General features: G+C 34.7%; 1 protein-coding gene across 1 annotated transcript in view; it reads left to right on the top strand.

Moving 5' to 3' along the window:
- The first annotated feature begins 609 nt into the window (after positions 1–609).
- Positions 610–23092, top strand: part of Mdr49 (Multi drug resistance 49) — a 139720-nt gene continuing 117237 nt past the window's right edge. Inside the window, exon 1 of the mRNA XM_069824349.1 lies at positions 610–740. The gene's annotated coding sequence lies outside the window, so the exon portion shown is untranslated. The remainder of the gene's footprint in view (positions 741–23092) is intronic.

The raw sequence follows: 23092 nt of genomic DNA on the forward strand, positions 1-23092 counted from the left end.
TTGGTCCGTACGTGTCGGTCGTTCTTGAGCTGTACGTCCTCAAACTTCGCTTCGCTCTGAACCACCGCATCCCTCTGTATGTTCCCTGTTTCGCCTACGGTAGTACCAGAGATCACCGGTGGAGAGCTTTATTAGTAATCTCCGATTTCTCCGCGGTAGTAGTCACTCCGATGAGCAGCACTAAGTGTAACTCTGAAAATATTGAGATTAGGACCCATGTTTATATGACTTTTTTGCTCAAAATGTCTTCGGAAATATGCTGCATAAGTGACGATAACTCCTTGTGAATCGCTCTGTGTAATATGTGTTTGTATAATATTTACTTTTTTACATCTTAATGCATAATTCTGTCGTAAAACCATGGAATAGGTTACAATAAATGAGATAAAACAGAAATAATCTCGGAGGTACGAATGGACCTAGATACGAGAGTTTTCCCATTCGTGTCATTTAAGGTCAGTCTTTGTCAATACGAAAAGACTCAAAAAAGGATTTCTTTTATAATCCGATTGAAATTCTTCTGGCGTCATAACTTTATTGTTATGATTTTAAATCTTTCATGTAATGGTGCAATATACTGTACTCCTATTTGTTCACGCAAGCGCAGATAAGGATCTGCGCCAATAAGTACACGCGTTGCTCTAGTTCAAGTTTAATTCGACGACTGTGCTGTCAGCGTTCAGGGAACACGTGCAGCGCTCTTGGTGCGGGAGAGAGAGACGACCATCGATATTCCTCAGGTAGGGCTCTGCTTCTCCTCGCTGAACAAGGCTTACAGAAGCCTAAATCTTTATTTTACAATTTGTATTAGCTTCAAAGTTCATCATTATCAAAGACCGGAATTTTGGCAGAATGCCTTTTTAAATGTGTTAAATCTATCTTCATTTTGAAAGTAAATCTGTACGAATTATACCTTTGTGATTGAAACCTCACAGTTTTATGTTGCCCATTTCTGCCTTTTGTAATATAAATGTCTAATTTAAAAAATAAATGTTTTTTTTTGCTTTATTTGATTATTTATCTATTATTTATTAATGTAGTATTAAAATTGCCTACAGATATATTTTAATTTATTTCTATAACTGCTACAATGAAAGTGACTTCACCGAATGTAGCCTATATTATTGTCTTTCAGTCAGTACAGTTTCTCTTTGCAACAATGAGTGCTGCCGTGCAAAAATGTATAACAGTATTTAATTATCGCTTGTGTTCATTTGACAAGGCGTCAATGAGTCCGAGTCTAACGTTATTTTTAACGGTTATTTTTCTTTCAGTTTTCATTGCGACGTTGTTGTAGCTAGCAGCAAGATGCCGAAATTCAGTGTTCCTTTACGCAGTAAATTGCGAAGTTACGTTAATACTATTGGATCAGACGTATTTTGTACTGACGGTAAATACTTACATGCAAAATATGTGAATAGTCAGTGAACTACGAAAAGAAATATTTCATATCGCAACATATTAGTACAATTATTGCGTATTTTAGCTTTTTATAATGCCTTTTTGCCTGCCTATTTTAATGATTCATAATGCCTAAACTTCCGGTCTCTAATCATGATCATCATTTTTGTCACCATCTTCATTATCATCACATACCGAATTAGATTGTACTGTACAATGACTTTATTATGACTAGATCTATTTTGCAGTGCACGAAAGTTTTAAATTCCTTTATAAAATTGGCGAATTTCGGTATTATTTCGCGTAACAAAAATAAATTCGTTGTTATTTCACGTTTAAAAAGTATAACTTTTTTACTCTCGTTATGCACAAGCACATTAGACTACTGTATCTTCTTGCGAAGACTAGAGATCTATACCATCAAGATTCTTTGTACATTTTAACGTTACTTAAAGCTTTGTATCGGCACTTAACTGTAGCTGTTGTGTAGAGAAATTTGTGTAAATTTCCCATCCTTTGTGCGAATAATATAAATAGGCACTGCAAAACATTCAAACTATTTCTGCTTTTCGTTTAAAAATAGTCTATTGAAATATGGTTTGAATATTAGAGTCAAAATTTTTTACATAAACATTAATCCTCGGACCCTTTAAATTAAAATTTCGAAAAAAAAAATCAAAACTTCTCTTGAAAAACAATAATTTCGGAAAGTTGGTGCTAAAAAATAACGATTTCGCATGTGAACAAATTTTCGCAAGTTGAAATTTACGATATTTTGACCTGGAAGAGCTTGAAAAATAAAATTCTTACTTTTATCAACTAAAAACCGTATTTCGCAATTCCGTGGTTTGCGAGTATTACTTAAACTGGAGCCTCAATTTTAGGCAGGAAAAATGTCTTATCCTTACCTTATCAGGCAGCTAGGGGGTGGGGAGTGAGTGAACGAAGGTGGGGTATTCGTGTACAGTTGTCTCTTGGTAGTAGTCGGGTGTTTCGTAATGAGCGCAACCACGCTTAAAAGGAAAAAGAAATTCGTACTCTATGAAGACTAAGTTCACTGTGATAGACTGAAGAAAGTTGAAAGTGTGGCAAGTTTAGCTTTATAACTGTCCATACCAGAGAGTACTTTAGCGAAGTGGAAGAGGAGTATTACTGGCAACAGTGATTTTGATACTATTTCCAATTCAATTCTTGAAAATAGAAAAACGGTAAGAAGACCAACTATAAACAATGGAGACATTATGCTCTTTCTTTGCCCTCTCAAAAGGATCAGTATGTACTGTGATATGAAGAGTCCACTGCAAGAATGATGGATGTCATTTGGAATACATTTTGCAGGAGAAGCAATTGAAAGTTTGAAATGCTTAGCGGTCAAAGCTTAACTGTGATTTTTCGATCATTACTGGACAATGACTATCAGTGTTAATGCCATACAACTCTGTATGTACATTCTATATGTCTTAAGCTATGCATTGGCAGTCTTGGTTCATTTTCGACAAGAAAGTGACATCCATCATTCTTGCAGTGGACTCTTCATATATAAAGGAAGTATATTTTATGCGGTGACACAAGCAATAATTTATTTTATTTATGTGTATTTTTTTATTTCTCTAGAATGCACAGTTCTTTCATGAAAAAGATGTCACAGAAGTTTAAAATTTGCCCTTGTTTCAGTAATCATCCATTTATTTATCAGATGTTTAAATTCAACTGCAATAAATTCATTTATTTTAAAATATATCTGTTACATTCTTGCTATCTAATTTACGAAATCGCCTCGATTCTCTATCGGTAAAATTACGATATACAATGAGAACCTGAAATAGTGAACATTATTCTTGCGGACCCTGTAAGGTGGCTGAACTCTGAATCGACGTGCCCCCTCCTAGAATCGAACTGCCTAAAATCATACTGCCTACAATTGAGGCTCCACTGTATTTCTAATTGGTTTATTTTACGTCTTATCAACTGGTTATATAATACCAGTGAAATAAGTCCAGCGTCCAACGCTGAAAGTTACTCAGAATTTGCTTGTAATGGGTAGAGGGGAAATCCCGAAAAAACTCAGCAGGTAACTTGTCCCAACCAGGATTTGAACACGGACCCGTTTGTTTCACTGTCAGACATGCTAACTGTTATTCCACAGCGATGGAGTCTTCCTATGCAGATTTTTCCGACAGGTTAATATTTGAAAACTAATAGTGAAATGTGGGTGTTTTAAAAATACTTTCCTATATTACGGCAATTGAGAAGACGTATAAACACGGCTTGTAGATTTACGTGTATACTTTTCATTCTATGAATAAACTCTATATACATATAAGTTATAGGGGATTTTTTAGGATTCTTCAGGACTTAAAACGTACAAAATAATATTTTCTACCGTATGTAAACTATTATTTTGTAAAAATTATCTCTAGTTTATGACCCCTATGAATGCGTACAGTACATGACATGCAGTTACCCTTAAAAGGAATGAGACGACTCTTGGTCGTCGGAAGTTAAAGTTCTACAGCGCCGTTCACTCGATATCGACGTAACAATAAGTACCATGACAAATACAACAAGAATTGTTAAAAGGACCACAATAAGGACAAGTACCAGAATAAGGATCACGAAGTAGATAGCTATTTAAGGCCACGATTTCACAACATAGCTCGAGTCACAAAATATCATTGTTTCTCTGTACCGAATGGCAAATGCCTGCTATGGGATCTACATTCTGGACTGCTGCTGTCACTGTCTTGTCTTGGTAGCTCATATAGTAGCGTTTCGGTTCCACTGTATAACTGAAACGTCTCGTGTTCGATCCCAGGTAAAACTTTCTTTTTATTGAGGTGTAATTAATTTGTTCAGAGTTCCTCGACTGTTTAATTTGTCGAAAAATATGGAATAATTTATGCCCAATTTCTGGGTCTTACAAGTGGGCTGAACCTCGTCACAAAAATTAATAAATCATACTTGGAAGTTAAAAGTATTCTTCCTCAAACAAAAATCGTAAGAAACAAAAAGAGACCCGTTAACTTAAAATCTTGTCCACATGCCATCAGCTTCTATTACAGCTCTAAGTCAATCCGACATGAATGTCACGAGATTGTGGAATAAGTTCTGATCCCCGGCGAGATCTTTCCAGGTGTGAACAACTTTATTCCACAATTCGTCTCGATTTCGAGGGCGTCGGTGGGCTATTCTTCTCTTTTTCAATTTCGCCCATAAATTTTCGATGACATTCAAATCAGGTGACTTCGGAGGCCAATTAATGATAATTTCGATCTCGGGTCTCCTGTGAAACCATCTTTGAATGCTTGCGGCATAGTGCACGGGATGGTTATCCTGCTGGAACAGCAATGTTCCTTCGATAAAACGTTCTCGGACGGAAGGAAGGAATATATTTTCCAGAATGTGCTCGTAAGTTCCCGCATTAAACCGGCCATCGATGCGTTCTATAACGCCAGGTCCATCGTAAGACATCCACCCCCAACACGATATGCTAAAGCGCCCCGATCTTTCATGTTGGTGCACATAGCGCTGATCATGTCGGAGACCATCCTCACGATAGACACGGACAGGACCTTCGTAATCACTCGAGATGGTTGTTTCGTCGGAGAAAATTATATTTCTCCAATCGAAATCCACTCGATTGGTAGCGAAGGCAAGACGGTCGACAGCTTATGCTTCCCCCAATATTTCCATTTGCGCAGCCCTCCGGCTCCTAAAGCCGCGGTTCCTCAACCTGCTGATCAGTCTGTGAAGAACCGGGAAAGTTAGATGTTGCTCTCATTTCGTTAGCAGTCCGAAAGGGGTCCTGTCGAACTGTCTCGAATAAGAGAGCATCCTCTTCCAATGAAGAAATCCTGAAATACTGATAATGATCGGCAATGGTGATAGAAGGATGACCCAAAAAGAGGATACTTTATAGCCGATCATAATCAGTATTTCATTTCGTTCTCTTTATGTAAAATTCGTCGTAATTACATGAAAGAAACTTTATTATTCAATTTTTTTCGATTAGCTTTGTCTATGATTAATTCATGGCTTCTTTATTCTCTAGTGATAATTTGATATACTGAAGCATTTTGTTTTTGTTACGTATAGCCTACATACACTGGGATCATAAATTGAAGGCAATTTTTATTAAATAATCGTTTAGAAAAGGGTAAAAAAATATGGTTTTGTAAGTTTTGAGAACACAATGATGCAAAAATGAAATAATAAGTAGGCCTACATGGCGCCATTACAAAGAAAGAACAGGATTTTTGACACTCTACGTTCAAAACTGTCGTTTTTCAACTCTTGTAGTTTTTGGTATAATAGAGTTACGGAAAGAAAGCTGCAAGAAGTTTTCCTTACTTTTTACTCACTTTGTTATTGCGTTACGTGTTTGCAAGGGTTACTCGTAATGTACCCAGAGTCACTGATAGATAAGCCTCAGAATAACAGAACAAAGTTAAACGACTGGAACAAAGTAGGCTATATACAGAGGAGATATTATTATTATTATTAATATTATTATTATTATTATTATTATTATTATTATTATTATTATTATTATCAGTATCAGTCTATTTCCTAAAAAATGTAAAATAGGCATTTCGAAGTACTAAAAGATACATTTGTCATTGCACTAAAAGATTTGGAAGTTAACCTACAAATTTAACATACGAAATTATACAGTATATATATTTTTGGGTATTTACAAACTTATAAATCTCCTGTAGTTTTGGTATATAGAGTTTCGGAAAGAAAGCTACAAGAAGTGTTCAGTACTTTTTATTCACCTTGTGTATTGCGTTACGTGTTTGCAAGAGGTTACTTGTAACGTACCCTGAGTGAAATTTGTCATTGATAACCTCAGAATAATAGTACAAAGATAAACAAACGACTGGAACAAAGTATGTGCAGAAGAGATATTATTATTATTATTATTATTATTATTATTATTATTATTATTATTATTATTATTATTATTTTCTAAAAAATATAAAATAGACATTTCGAGATATTACAAGGCAGCCTACATTTGTCATTGAACTAAAAGTGTTAGAAGTTAAACCTACAAATTTAACATACGAAATTATACATTTTGGGTATCTACAAACCTATAAATTATCCACAACTTTCTAAACTGTTTAGTCGTATTTAGTAGTATTTATTTATTTAACCTGGTAGAGATAAGGCCATCAGTGTTCTTATTGCACTAAGAATTTACAGGATGGAATATGTTATCTAATTATTATTTTTTGTAATGTCAGAAGTGTCCATATTCCTAGATTTCTTTCTGTAAAGCTAGTAAAACGTCCATTTTCAGTTTCGTCAAATATTGCGTAGTCTTTAAAATTCTACATGTCGTGGGTATTGTAATTGGGTTCATGCTAACTTTTATCTGCTGTTCAAGAAATCATGTTTAGTACACATTCAGAGTTGTGTTCGGTATTGTGTACAAAATATTATTACACAAAAAAATTTACAATAGTAATATGCGTTACAAGAGCGGTATGTTGAAGTTTTCATGTTCGAGGAAAAGTTTGAAAAAGCGAAACGTAGTTGAGCTTTTTCAATTTCCGAGAATTGAAAGAAAACATACCGCTCGTGTATCGTACATTATTTTGTGCGAAGATCGTTTATTACATACCTGAAAGAGGAATTTCTAATTAGTTTCAATGAAATCTCCATCTTGGTTTCTGTTCAATGACGGAAAATTAGCAAAACAAAAATATCTATCTTCAACATTGTTGCTTTAAAATGTTTTCTGTGTTTACTATACTCCAGCAGGCCGTGATATGCGTCTGTCTTTTTTTTCCCCCAGTCTATAAATGCGAACTTAAAACAAGCGGTAAGGTTATGTACCGGTAATGATTTATTTTTCATTTTAATATTTTAACAATATTATTTATATAACATATTGTAGTAATAACATCGGCAAGTTTAATTTTGCCGGTCAAGGAGATGTTTAGAAATGGAAAATATCTTTGACATCTAATTCTGCACATTGAAATTAATTGTTACATTTGTGCAGTTATTCAGAGTCACTGGAGCAGTAACTTTAGTGGAGTTGTACAGTTTACTTAATTTTTGCAAATATTTAAAAACATTAATTAACAGTGAAATTTAGGTGAAATTGCAGTGGTAAGTTTCCAATTTATAATTATTACTATATTGAACGTCTCTAAAAATAATATGTTAAAAGCCTAAAGCAGTAAAATCAATATGTCACTTAAGCGGTAAGAAGAGGGGAATTGTTATGTGTGTTACGTTGGGAATCCTGAATGTGGAATTTTAGACTTTCCGCGGATTGGTTTTGTGCGGAAATCAAGCAAATACGCACGATCTCGCACAAAATAACTTGAGATTTACGAAATGAAATTTGTTTTGTAAAGGAGTTTTTCTTATAATTTCATCTTTGCCTGATTTTTGTAATGCCAACAAGTTGTCCCGTTGCAACTCGAAGTGATGCATTTTACATAAGCCTATTATATACTATACATAAGCCTATTATATCGTCGTTGTTCCAGCAATAACTCGAATTTATTTACATAAAGTTAACAGCGACTATCAGAATAGATGACAATACGTGCAGAAAATATGTTGTTTAAAATACAGTATATCCCCTGACTTGTTACCATTAAACACTTCTCGCTAGAAGTATCTGATTCACATGCATGGCAGTTCGTGGGACGGCATGTCGTTGAGAAGCACCTAATAATGATAATTAGATTGTATTTGGTTAGTGTATTGACACGTATGGTGAATCAAGTATTTTCCCCTTTCATTACGCTTGCAGTTTTAATTAGCGTATATTATTGTCATCGAGGTGTCGAATGTACGTATTTTGTTTACATTAATGTAACGGTGTTCAGAGAATTTTATTGAAGAATCCGAGTTGTAATTAACATCCTTACTCATGTTGAAGCCAAATATATAAATGACGTCCAAGAAGAGGAATAAGTCGGGCACTTCCACCAAAATTTCCCCCTCAACGAAAACGTGGAATGTGTATACTTTTGCTAAATGTTCAACTGCGTACTGTCAACAGTGTAGTGGGTTTTCATTCACAGTTTCAGATACTAGTCGCTCACGACGTCAATATGTAGAGATTTGGCCAAATCCTACAAGACCAACAGGTCGAAACGAAGGGTCTAGTCTAGCGTTTTTCAACCTTTTGTTTAACATGTGACACGCTGAAGTCGTAATTTAAAATCCTGCGGCACAGTCATTATAAACCAGTGGTTCCCAACCAGGAGGGAATTTTTAGGGTTTTAGGAAGGAATGAGGACTATAAAATACAAATAAATGTGCATTAATATATAAAATAAAATAGTTTCAATTTTATATGCATTATTTCTTAGTCAACATGGAGGGAATGATGTATGATAAATGGTGAAAGGGCGCATAGGACAAGAAAGGTTGAAAAACACCGAAACAAAATACATATTATTCACAAACAGAACAAACATGCTTTTTTGTATTTTTTATTTGAAGTTTATGATAGAAATGTAAAATTTGTTATTTTGATGTTTAGTCAACTGTCCGAAGAAAAGTCTGAACATCACAAGCGATACCAACATGGCACCACTCATGAAGCAACTAGGTCAGGAGATAATTAGGTAGGATGGCCAGTTCCTTTCCCCCTCCATTGCATACATCGTCATTTAGCTACATATTACACTAATCAGACTTCAAATACATACAGGGACATAATTTTATTTTTACTTCAATTTTTATTGTACCTGAGTTTTTGAATGTACTTCACTCCCACCCCTTCTACTAAGGAAGTTCCAACTCCACACAGAACCAAGACCGCAGATAGTAAGCAGTACTGAGTTACTGGGTATAGTACGTTCCAGAAATATGTTCGCGTTTTCCAGTGACGAAAGAGCTTTCAATATTGAATCATATTTTCGCACAGGTACTGTCCGTTTGCCTACGTCGCATCCCGATTTCCCCCACCTGCTTCTGCTCGCCCCTCTGTAAAAGCTGGGCTGTCTTAGCTCTTTTCTGAAAACATTAATTTCTCTTAGGAATTGGATGTTTACGTAATATTATACAGCTGTTTAATTTAACTTAAATAAAAGGGCCTCGTTAAGTAATTAACTGTCACGTGATTTCCTCCCTTTCTACAATCCTGCGGTATAACCACTTGGACGGACAGTAGATAGCATGTCTGAGTAATTTTATATTTTCGGGTCGGGCAGAAGTGAAGATTGAATTTACAGTACGTAGAGTAGGTACAGAATTATTTCAACATGAGTTACTAGTACGAAGGACGAAACTGGCAATTGGAATTAGATGCAATAGTCTATAGTGCGATAATATGCACAAAAGAACTGAAGCCTGTATCGAAATGAACGGCCACCATTTTCAAAATTGTGTTTAAATATTCATATTATGATTATTTTTCAATTTAACTTCTTTCTCTATATTGTACGCTAATGTAGACAGTATACACTGCATAATGAATACGTTCGCATGGATAACTCACTTCGTGAGTAAAAACACTTATTCTTAATACAGTACTGTACTTTGATTAAAGAAAAACCTAATGAAAATTATCAATCTCAAAATCGCGATATTTCCTAGTTTACGTAAATGGATGAACTACTTTTCTTCCATCCTATACCTAGTAGAATGATTTGTGTTTTACGCCAGTATCATCGAACTCCAGTCTTGGAGTGGGGAGCAAGCGGTGTTTCCGGTTCTCTAAAGGTATAGACAGGTTAATATTAAAAATGTTAGTAAAAATAAAATGATGTCCCTGTACAAACAATTGTTCTTCCTCTGTCACATAATCGTCAAGGGAGATGTTGTTTAGTCAACTGTCCGAATACAGGTCTGAACCTCACAAGTGATACCAACAAGGCATCACTTATAAGGCAAGTAGGCCAGGAGATAATGGGGTAGGGTTGTAAGTTCCTTTCCCCCTCCATTGCATACATCGCCGACTAGCTACATATTACACTAGTCAGACTTCAGATGCATACAAACAATAATTGTTTTTCCTCTGACACATATCGTCAAGTGAGATGTACTGCCTGATAATAGATGTATATATCAGCCAGAACCTCAGAGGATAAGTGAAATGTATTGCCTGATAATAGTTGTACAGTGACGGACAGAAATGTTGAGCGGCTCCAGTATTTTATGTCAAAGAATATAACACTACGCATGCTCCAGGCCAAGAGCCTGGTTCATACCATAAAGAGATATTTGTCTCTCTTTTCTGTTTAAATATGACATACCTACGCTGAGGAGAGATTAAAACACGGGGGTGACTACTATTTAAAATACGTATACAAATATACACACGTAAAATGCTGCAATTTTTTTTTTCAGAAAAAAAAAACAAACCTGAAATATGCAGAAGAACCGGGAGCAGTCTACCGTATTATGAAATCATCTAATGATAGTGCCTACAGGCAAGCCAAGTGTATGTGTGTGTATTTATTCACACTGCAAATGGGTATATACCCGGTGGCAGTGGTAACTAATTACACTCAATAATGACAATTAATAATAAACACAACCAATAAAAACAACAACAATAATAATAAACTAATAATAATAACAAGGAGCATCCTAAATTAAAATGAAACATGGTCACTTAAAATAACATTTAAAGTAAATCTAATTTGCATCTTAACCCTAAGCTCGAACTAAGACCCACGAGTCTGACAGGTTCATATCTGCACAAGTACCTTTCGGCACTACATTTATTTCGCTGTCAACTCACTCACTGCACTGATTCTACCTGATTTCACTAACATTTCTAACCATTTCACTGTTCGAATACTTTGCACAGCCACTTCACTGACACCAACACACTTCACTTACACAATAGACTTCACTGATACTACACACTTCACTGACACAACACACTTCCTCACTGATAGAACACTTCAAATAACAAGATATCAATTACACCCTTTAAGTAGTGTGTATAATATACTACCGTCTGTTAGTAAAGTCCTTAAGCCTATTTTTAAATACATTTTTGGTTATTGGTAAAGCCTTTAGTATGTCTGCAGGTAAAGCATTCCAGTCCCTGATAGTACGATTGAGAAAAGAAAACTTTCCAGTGTCCGTCCTCTGTCTTCTTTCCCTCAATTTATATGAATGGTCGTTCCTTGAAGTGGTCGAGTGGATAAAGCGTTCGTGTCTTAAGTACGGGTTTGACGGTTGAAATCCCGATAGATCAATTATATTTTATATTTTTAAATATTAAATATATACATCATTTTCGTATGGCTTCAAATTAATTTGAGTTGGGTAGAATCGGCTATAGTTTTGTTACGAAACTTGGAGTAGGCCTAAGTGTTAACAAATAACGTACTCATTTCCATGGTAATCGCTTTCATTTTTGTTTGTAACCAAGGTTATTCTTTGAGATATTAAAAAAAAAGTTTAATACAATTTATTTTGCTTGTTTTTACTTCCTTTTCGAGTCGCCTTCGGTAGGGTAGTTGGTATAGCGCTGGACTTCTATGCGCGGGTTCGATTCCGACCCAGGTCGATAGCATTTAAGTATGTTTAAATGCGACAGGCTCATGCCAGTAGATTTACTGGAATGTAAAAGAACTCCTGTGGGACAAAATTCTGGCACACCGGCAACGCTGATTACAACTTCTTCAGTTGCGAGCGTCATTAAATAAATCATATTTTTTTAACTTCCTTTTCGAGAAAAATATTTATATAAAACATTTCATAACGTATTTAGAGAAAAATAATTGAATTAATTCTCGATATGGTTATTCAGTTTAGGAGAGCAGTGTATATTGATGATAAATGATTGGAAGAATTTTAGTTTTCTCCTATAAATGTGTAGAAATTTGATCCCAACAAATGTAAGTTTTCGTTTTATAAACGAATTTTAAAACTTTATGAGCAAATGCTGGGTAACTTTCGGTGTTGGACCCCGGACTCATTTCACCGGCATTATCACCTTCATCTCATTCAGACGCTAAATAACCTAAGCTGTTGATAAAGGGTCGTAAAATAACCTACTAAAATAAAATAAAATAAAACTTTATGCACTCTGACAACTCTGTAAAGGTTATTGCCTGCTGGAGAGATGCAGCTCGCGTAATGTGAGACAACGATAAATGCAAACGTAACACACAGTTGCTTTTAAGGAAAATTTGATTTCTTGTATATAAGTTTACCGGTTACTACTTAAAAAATTGAAGTGGGAGGTAACTATTTCTAATTGGCTGAAGAGAATCCTTGTAATACGACAAATGGAGGTTTTTTGAACCGCTAATTAGATTAGTATAACCCCAGATCAGATATGTAACCAGATAGGGCATCGTTATGTTAAATTCTTTTGCATTTTGAAGAGAACAACCGCCAGGATCGCCACCTGTCCGCCGTAAACGAACACGAGATGGCAGTACAGTCGCTAATGCAATTCAAATGGGAATTATGACGTGACTCCTTATGTAACAACTAGATGGCAGCGTAGTAAACCTGACAAAAGTTGTTAACTTCAAAGCCTATAAGGCCGACCTATCTGGGATATATATTATAATCTAGGGTATAACGTAAAATAAGCTTTTCTTGTTGTCTGTGTTCACCGAATATTTAATTAAAATTAAATCCAAGAGTTTAAAAACAATATTTTTAGTTTAATTCGTTTAAGGGGAGAGGATGGTATTTTTTTTTTATTTTTTACTATTTGGTGTAAATTATTAATTTTTTGTATGTAGAGAGCTCATAGCTGTAGCAACTCAACCAAATAAAAATATTTTGAAAAAAAAATTATTTGGGTGCCCAAATTTGAAAAAAATATACCCAATGCAGGATTGTACTAAAACCGATATATCTAAACCGTTTTTAAAGATAGATTCAAACAGTTTTTGAAATGTATTTGCAAAAGTATGTTCTACAAACTGTCTGTAACAGAATTTTGATATTAGTCCCTACGTTTGTAAAATAAACAATTAAAATTTAGTAACAATTCTCTGATTTCCTTTCTTGCAAACAAACGGACGTATTTCTAAAATGAAATCAATTAACAAAATTCTGTTACAGAGAAAAGTTTCCTAATAGTCTAAAGAATGTGTGTTCTAAATTTCATGCATGTATCTTTAATAGTTCAGAAATTATATTCATTTTGTCTGGCAATGTAGCAAAAAAAAATGAAGTTACTGGAAACCGATGAAAGCAGCAGTGTGATTTAAAAATCCATAGCGCAGGAAGTTTAAAAATGACGTCTCAACATCCGATAAGGGCACAAATACCCACAAAATGTTATGCAATGCATTCCACACATATCAAAGGGTATTTTAAAAAAAGAAAAAATTGTTTTTGAAAATTTAATATACCAGAAACAACAATAAAAGTGGGCGAGTGATTTAAAAATCCATAATGCAGGAAGTTTAAAAATGGCGATCCACACATATCATAGAGTATTTTAAAGAATATATATATATATATATATATTTTTTTTTTTGAAAATTTAGTCATTTTTCGTCAAAAATACCATCCTCTCCCCTTAACATAAATCGTATTTTCATTTTTTTTCCTTTAGAGTTTTAAATGTTTCAAAATTTTGTTTTTATAGCTTGACATAAGCATCATTGTTCTTTACGTTCTCTAGAATATTCAATTGAAATGTTTACTAACCTTCACCTTCAGTGCAGAAAGCGCCCTCTCTTCATGCTCACTTTTTCGTTGTCCGTTGCGTTTGTAATTCATAGTGCTGGAAATAATCCAGTGATTTCTGTGAGCGAATGATTTATTCGATCGTAGGATTATATCATTCGACTGAATTGTTCAGTAAATACAATATCTTCTGTGGTTCTGTCTCAGATGACTTTCAGCAATTAAGCCATTTAGGATTATCTAAAATTTGGACACAATACTAAGACGATTGAGAAGCTGAAAGCTTACAATTTGTCTCTTATGTTAGTAGTTCATAAGGTGGAAGAGTAGAGGAAAATTGTTGAAGTTCCAGGACCCAAAGACAGAGTTATCAGAAAAATCTGAGTCTGTACTGGACAAAAACAGATCTTGAAAGGTACTGAGTGAAGTGGATCAAGTTATTGAAAGTGAGAGAATCTTAAAATAGATGTAGAAAGCTACAAATTTAATATGCTTCCTTTATATGAGCCGTTCAGAGCAGAAGTGGTGTAAGTCAAAATTGGATAATGAGGTTTAAAGTAAATGTTCTGTAAAATATAGCCCAAAGTAGCAATTAATATGTCCTTCGTGCTATCCACTGACTACTAATAGTGTAAATAAATTGAATATTAACTGCTACTTTACGCTGTATTTTACAGAATGTTTACTTTAACCCTCATTACCCATTTTTGACTTACACCACTTCTGCTCTGAATGGCTCATATCATGTGATGTGAAACAAAGATTCTCATGATACACAGTAATATTGACAGACGATACAGTCTATGTCGTCAAAATGTACAGAAATAATATTGCTTGTGTATTGCAATAAGTAGATTAATTTGATTGTTCTGCTATTGTAATGTAAATAATTATCTTATACAGTATAAATGATGATTACTTTCTAGTTTGTACTCATAACTTTAATTAAACATTTTTCTATACTATTCAAATAAGCGTATAATTAATTTAGTATTACGTGTTTAATTGAATGTCCATTATTTACCTTCCGAGTATCAAAATTAAAGCCGACAAACGACTCATATTATTTCATACTTTGATGCTCTCTTTTTCATGCTTTTGAAAAAAAAAAAGCATTATTATTTTTTTTTCGCTCTGACAATAATAATGAATAGGAGAATAATGACAGTTCAAAAACATGCGCCCTCAGTGGTAATTTTATGAATTTACGTGGCCGTGGAGATGAAATCAAGTTTTATTGGAAAAGCAAATAACATAATTATGGGCTTCTCGCCGCACGTGTGTGATGTAGTTTGACTTTCAGACGCTACGATCCAAACGATACCGAGAAACCCCGCATGCGGTCCATGTTAGAGACACGGACAATAGAAAAATCAGCTTTTTCTCTTGCTTACATCGAGACCATGGTGATGTATTAACTTGGTTGACGTTGTACGGCATGATGTTGGTTGGTGCGTCTCTCTTTTGTCTCCGGGGTTGTAAAATTTCTCATCGTGTTGTAAACCTTTACTGTTTAAAGTGCGTTTTTTTACACTAATGCTTTTCTTTATTTGTGAAGGAACTATTTGTTTTAGGGGAACAGGATGTGACGAAAGTGGGAGTTATCTGAAAATAAATTGGCAACGAGAGAATTGTTGCACAAAACGTGAATGAATATAGATATATGTTTTATTGTCACTGTTTCGAAATTTGAAGGAAAAAAAACTCTCTTTTATACTTTTTTCAGGAAACTCGTACAATTACCTATATTTTTTCTTTAACTATGTTAATTACAATTGGAATTCAACACAATTCCTTGATTACTTCGAATTTTGTTTATTAAAAAAAAATTGAAATTTTTATAAACCACATCGTTCAGTTGATCTCCTCCACTTGGAAGGCACTGCAGAAGTCGTTACTGGAAACTTGCCATGACAGGAACACGTAACTCCTGACCAATGTTGAAGGATGGGTGGAACGGAGAAAAATTCTCTCCGGAACCGGGACTTGAACCCGGGTTTTCAGCTCTACGTGCTGACGCTCTATCCACTAAGCCACACCGGATTCCCATTCCGATGCCGGATTGAATCCTCTCAGTTCAAGTTCCACCTCTTAGGTTCCCTCTAGTGGCCAACCCTCATGCACTGCGTCACAGATGTGTGACAGTGGCACAATGTCCAACACATTAATGTGCAGAGGTTCACTCATTGCGAGTGACTAAGTGGCCGGGATCCGACGGAATGAGCGCCGTCTTAAATCACGAAGTGATTATTTTCGCATATCATATTATTACGATGTACCGAAGTACATATGATATTTCCATGCATAAATTTTGCGTCATCATATGATGAAGGATGTTGGAACGGAGAAAAATTCTTCATCATATGATGTCGCAGAATTTCTGCATGGAAATATCATATGTACTTCGGTACATCGTAATAATAATCCTGACCAATGTGTTCAGTTCTGTGCCGAATCTTGATCTTCAGCGCTTGAACATAGTGCACTAAAATATATGGGAAGCATCCTTAGTTCCAAATACCTCCTCCCATAAGAAAAATCTGTCAGATCGGGTGAACGCGAAGGCCATAAGAAATCATCAGATTGGGAAGAACCTCTAATAAATCTGCAAACAATTTGAAAAAAAATAAAGATGATACAGTGATTGTGGTCGTGGCATTTGTAATGGTAATTTGGAAATTCTGACTGTGTCAGAATTAGTAATGGGATAAAAAGGAGGAGAAAAGCTGTGAATTAGGAAACAATCTCTCAACTGTTCCTTCTGCCAGTCCAAATGATAAGGTTAAATAAAGCCCTGTTCAGGTATTGCATTATGTTCATGTGTTTGTCTTAGAAGTTTAATACTTTGTCACAAAGTAAATGTTTATAGCTGATATTTATTAACAAAATGCTGTCAGTTTTTACACATATGCTGAAAGTTCCTAGGGTTTATTGTTATGTTATTAGCGAAAGTACATATTTCTTCATTGGTGCATAAATTATGCAGGCTTATCGGAATTATACAAGTGTAAAAACAACTTTATTTGGGAATTGTTTGAAGATAAGGAACATATTATAATCAAGATTATTTAGCTGCTGTTGTTAAGTTGTCACTGTCTTATCACCTTGATAATTTCACTTAATGCGATTATTTGATCAGACGTAACGTCATTAATAGTAACATATTATCATTCGGAACGTGAAGATAAGTTATCAGCTAAGTTTGCTTTCGGATTACATTTGTATAATTGCTTATAAACCAGACATGACGCAAAATGATTATATCTGAAAGTAAGCCTATACATAGCATGCCAGCTGGATGTTGCTAAGTTATTTGGAACACAATACTCTTGATATTTGTGTGTTTTTAATTTCATTCTAAACTAACTTTTGGACTTGTTTGTAATATCATATATTTATTTCCATCAACTTAACTACTGGTTTGTTTTGATGTGTCGAACGTAAGTCTCTGTTTTAGTATTCATTATTAATTATCTACTGAATATAACATTTTTATACAGGTATTCCTAAATGTGGGCCTAGATATTTAAACGTTAGGAAAGCGTTTTAAAAATTGACTGTTGACACTAGAGATGAACAACGATCGAGAAAGCGAGAACGGGCCACTGGCGTAGCTCTGTCGGCTAAGGCGCTTGCCTGCCGATCCGGAGTTGCGCTAGGGCGAGGGTTCGATTCTCGCTTGGGCTGATTACCTGGTTGTGTTTTTAAGCCGGCCCGGATTGCTCAAGCGGCATGTCTCTATCGCTTGGGCCGAAGGGTTGTGGGTTCGAGTCCCGCCTCGGGCACGGGTGTTGTGTTTGTATTAGTATGAGTAAAACAAAGGAAACAAATGGAAAACAGAAAAACAAAGATAACTTTGGTAAACGGTCTCTGGCCGGTCAAAAAAAAAAAAAAAAAAAAAACTTAAGCGCCCGTAAAGCCGAAAACCCGCACGACAATATTGTATACGTCGCGTCCTTGACGTAAAGACTGCTTGTGACTGTTCCCAGACTCGATATTGATGAGTCCCGAAGTCAAGCAGCCTTGAATCGCCACAGTTGTTTATACCTGACTGAATTTTTATCTACTTTGGCAACTGTTACATATGTATAAACAATCAAGTACGGTAGCCTATTAGAAACATCTCCACCTTTCATTGTATAATAATCCGTTTCTCAGTCTTTACTTAAATACTAAAGCCGTTATTAAAAGGCTAGGAATTTTATTTTCATATGTTTAAGGTCAAGAGTGTGTAATCTCAAGTAAAAATATATTAATGTTATGTTTTATGTTTCTTAGAAATACAAATTTATGTGAGAATATTTTTTTTTCTATTCATATAACCATAGGTAATATAATATAATAGAACCAGAACATTTTGATAACTAAGATACTATTCTGTTTTGTTTTTTGTCTCATTTAAACATTTATAATGTTATTTATTTCAATGATGTACGTTATTCAAAGTTACAAAATCTTTCCACGCCGACCAAATGCTATTTCGAGAATGATGAGCGAGACTCGAAGCGTACGAGAATGACGAGTCGAGACTCGAAAGACAAATGCAACCAACATTTCTGATTTTTTTCTATGTACAGGTGTACTTGAACGTGTATATTCAGTTTATAGATGTCCTAAATCTAATCTAATCACCTCTGCGCAGTCGGTTGATGGCTTTGGCTAGTGTTGAGCTGAATCGAATGTTCTCAAATATCGAATTGTCTACTCTGTACTCGAATACCTTTATGAATGGGAACTTTGGCTGGAATACGAGAAAACCACTAATGATGGAGTAATGTTTTCCTGTTTGTATTCGAATATTTGTCATTTAATAATTGCACTGGGTCCCTATGGGTCCAAGCGGAATTTGTGATGAAAAAGACTGTGCTTGGTGGTAGTTTTCACGGGTTACTCCCATTTTCTATACGGGCATGGTAGAAACTTATCTTCCTTCAGGCCTATTTTGTATTTAATTTAATAATAGCGCTCGTGTACTTTTAATTTCTGTGTGTAAATGTTTGAAATTCTTTAAATGTTCTGTTACGTTATTATCAAATTCCAGTTTACAAGGTAATAGTTATTTACGATATGAATATAGTAACGTTTCATTTTAAAATACGAGATTGTAAAGTTGTCAAACGAGGCCACGAGTCTAGTTTGATAACCAGTCGAATATTGTAATATGAAGTTACGGTAGGTATGTCGTAGGCCTATAATGATTTATCCACTTTGATACAAAATTATTTTTAAATAAAAGCAATTATATTATTATTACTTTTGAACGTGTCTTTTGTGGAGAGGCGATTGTATTATTACCGGTATTAATTTCTTCCTGCGAGAGGCAATTCGTTTGTTTTATTAGTTTTGAATACTATAGGTTTTTGTTTATAACAGAAGAACAGCAGTATTAGGGGAAATAAACAAGCATTGTTAAATTGAGCTCAAACAAGAAATCAGATATTGAAAATGCTACACATTCTGCAATTGAATGTTCAGTTCCATCGAAATCTCGCGTAAGATATGAATGTTTAGGCCTATAATAAATAAAATCAAGTCCATTTTACTTTATTTAATGTGAGGTTCACATTACGCAACCAGTTAGGTAATAGCAGTATCATTACCTAACTAGTTGCGTTATAGAAGTATCATTATCTAACTAGTTGCGTAATGAATGTGTTCACAACATTTTTATTAGTTATGTAAAGTTCACATTACATAATGAAAGTGGATAAAGATCATTTACTTTTTGTCTTATTCTTCTTAACTGCAGGTATTTAGTGAACGATATGTAATATCCCGCAAGATTGAGTCACGTATTACCGACTGAATATACAACAGAGGGGGAGGGAAGATAAGGAATGCTTCATATAAACATAACGAATTCATCTAAAACGGTGAATGTTAGAGAAAAAACTTATTCAGATTTTTCAAATCTCTCCTTATGACCTATTACCAGCTTCATTTCGGTACAGAGATTACCATCCATCCTGTGTAGATCCGGTCTCGTCTCCTAATAAGTTTCTTTGCAACATCAACGTCCCAATCGCAGAACAGAAATGAATGTCTCCTCAATGAAAAATAGTTGTTTAGTGAACTGTCCGAAGACAGGTCTGAACCTCACAAGTGATAGTGATGCATTTTATTACATTTACGAAACCGATCTACTGTGTGGTTATGGTTTTTGGCCACCGCAAACTTAAGAAAATGAGTATATTGCCTTTATAGTTGGGCACTGCATCGCTGTCCAGTTTCTCTTGTATTAACAGCACTTCTAGCATAATTTATGTAACTTTCACCTTTAACTCTATCTCTTTCATAATTAAAATCTTACACAGATCAGACTCCTTTATTCATTTCATTACTTGAAAAATTAATCTAACTCTCTTCTGAAATACTCACGTTGAATCTGTGAGAGCACAGCAATACAACAAACAGACAAAACACATTGGAATAAAACATTGCGTTCTGGGAAAAATGCTACGAAGGTACTTGGAAAAGGCCTGATATCTGGAGATAAGATAAGGCTCTTTCGAACTAAACAAAGAAATTTATACTCCATTCTGCCATATATATAGTCGGGGTCAGCTTACTTAATACCCTAAGTTTGAAACCTAACCATTTTCCCCCCATTACTACATGTGGATTATGGTGAATTTCTAGTTTGAAGGTTGAATTTTCTTTTGCCAACTTCGTTTTGTTTTCGTTTCGAATTTCGGTACTGAGAATTACTACAACAGGTAGTGATTTTATAACTGTTATAGTGACAGCAGTGACACAAGTTGCTGGTAGTTTAAATTCTGAAAATTCAAATTGTTCTAGATTTCTGAGCCGATTGCTGGAAGCTAGTGAAATTTGAGCATACTAATAATTAATATCAGTATTAATATTAATACATAATAGTTATTTTATGTGTTGCTTTGTATTGTGGTTACAGTTCAAGATCATAGTGAGGTAGGCTAAGTGTAAATAAATATAACATATTTCGCGTGATACATGCCCTTGGGTAATCGATAAAAATATCATTTCACATTTTAATTAATTTCTTTCGTGTTTAGACTTTTATTACAGTAATGGAGTAAGTATTCTTAAGCGTACATTTCAAAGTGGCATTCATTTTCGGAATTCGTCCTAATCATTTCACGTGATCAAACAAAATACATTTTTAGGTTAGGTCTCGTGAATCGTAAACTGTTTAATCAAAGCAATAAATTTCATGTTGTCAGACAAAATACATTTTAATATTAGATCATATACTAATCTACTAACTACTAACATAATGTGCGAGAGGTCCACAGAAGGAAAATATACTTCCACAAATTATTGAACCATTTAGAAAAACCTCCCCAACACCACCTACATGTGGTAAATAAGTAAGACATCGTTATTGTTAATACTATATTATTATTATTATTATTATTATTATTATTATTATTATTATTATTATTATTATTATTATTATTATTATTATTTCAAAAAGGCATATGACTCGGTTAAGAGGGAAGTATTATATGATATTCTTATTGAATTTGGTATTCCCAAGAAACTAGTTTGATTAATTAAAATGTGTCTCGGTGAAACATACAGCAGAGTCCGTATAGGTCAGTTTCTATCTGATCCTTTTCCAATTCACTGCGGGCTAAAGCAGGGAGATGCACTATCACCTTTACTTTTTAACTTCGCTTTAGAATATGCCATTAGGACAGTTCAGGATAACAGGCAGGGTTTGGAATTGAACGGGCTACATCAGCTTCTTGTCTATGCAGATGACGTGAATATGTTAGGAGAAAATACACAAACGGTTAGGGAAAACACGGAAATTTTACTTGAAGCAAGTAAAGCGATCGGTTTGGAAGTAAATCCCGAAAAGACAAAGTATATGATTATGTCTTGTGACGAGAATATTGTACGAAATGGAAATATAAATATTGGAGATTTATCCTTCGAAGAGGTGGAAAAATTCAAATATCTTGGAGCAACAGTAACAAATATAAATGACACTCGGGAGGAAATTAAACGCAGAATAAATATGGGAAATGCGTGTTATTATTCGGTTGAGAAGCTCTTATCATCCAGTCTGCTGTCCAAAAATCTGAAAGTTAGAATTTATAAAACAGTTATATTACCGGTTCTTCTATATGGCTGTGAAACTTGGACTCTCACTTTGAGAGAGGAACATAGGTTAAGGGTGTTTGAGAATAAGGTGCTTAGGAAAATATTTGGGGCTAAGCGGGATGAAGTTACAGGAGAATGGAGAAAGTTACACAACACAGAACTGCACGCATTGTATTCTTCACCTGACATAATTAGGATCATTAAATCCAGACGTTTGAGATGGGCAGGGCATGTAGCACGTATGGGCGAATCCAGAAATGCATATAGAGTGTTAGTTGGGAGACCGGAGGGAAAAAGACCTTTAGGGAGGCCGAGACGTAGATGGGAGGATAATATTAAAATGGATTTGAGGGAGGTGGGGTATGATGATAGAGACTGGCTTAATCTTGCACAGGATAGGGACCGATGGCGGGCTTATGTGAGGGCGGCAATGAACCTTCAGGTTCCTTAAAAGCCATTTGTAAGTATTATTATTATTATTATTATTATTATTATTATTATTATTGTTATTATTATTATTATTATTATTATTATTATTATTATTATTATTATAGTACAGGACATGATTTTATCCTCTTTTGGTGATATCTGATATTAGTTGGCAACACTGAAGAGACGGTCAAATTAGCCTTTTGGGAATTGCTCTGACGTGATCCTCACTATAGAAAGCTTTGAGAATTTATTCTTTCACAAGAAAGGAGTAGCTCTGTTCAAAGAAAATATTTATGCAACAAAACCAATTTTTAAAAAAATTGGATATATATAGTCTTTTCCAAATAACCAATCCAATTGTAACGGGAGTTCATGCCTAACCGCCGTCTTCTCGCAAAGCACAGCTGCAAGATCAAAGTCGACCTTGACGTAAAACCAAGTGGGCGAGATCAGATGTGAAAATAGCAAACGAACGATAATAATTCGGCGTGGAATAATATGTGCAAGAGGAAGGAGAAGGGTGTGGGAAGAGTGTAGTGACGCGTTTCTAACTTCTTAGTATCCAGATGTT

This window comes from Periplaneta americana, chromosome 4 (genome assembly GCF_040183065.1).
Source record: "Periplaneta americana isolate PAMFEO1 chromosome 4, P.americana_PAMFEO1_priV1, whole genome shotgun sequence".
Lineage (NCBI taxonomy): Eukaryota > Metazoa > Arthropoda > Insecta > Blattodea > Blattidae > Periplaneta > Periplaneta americana.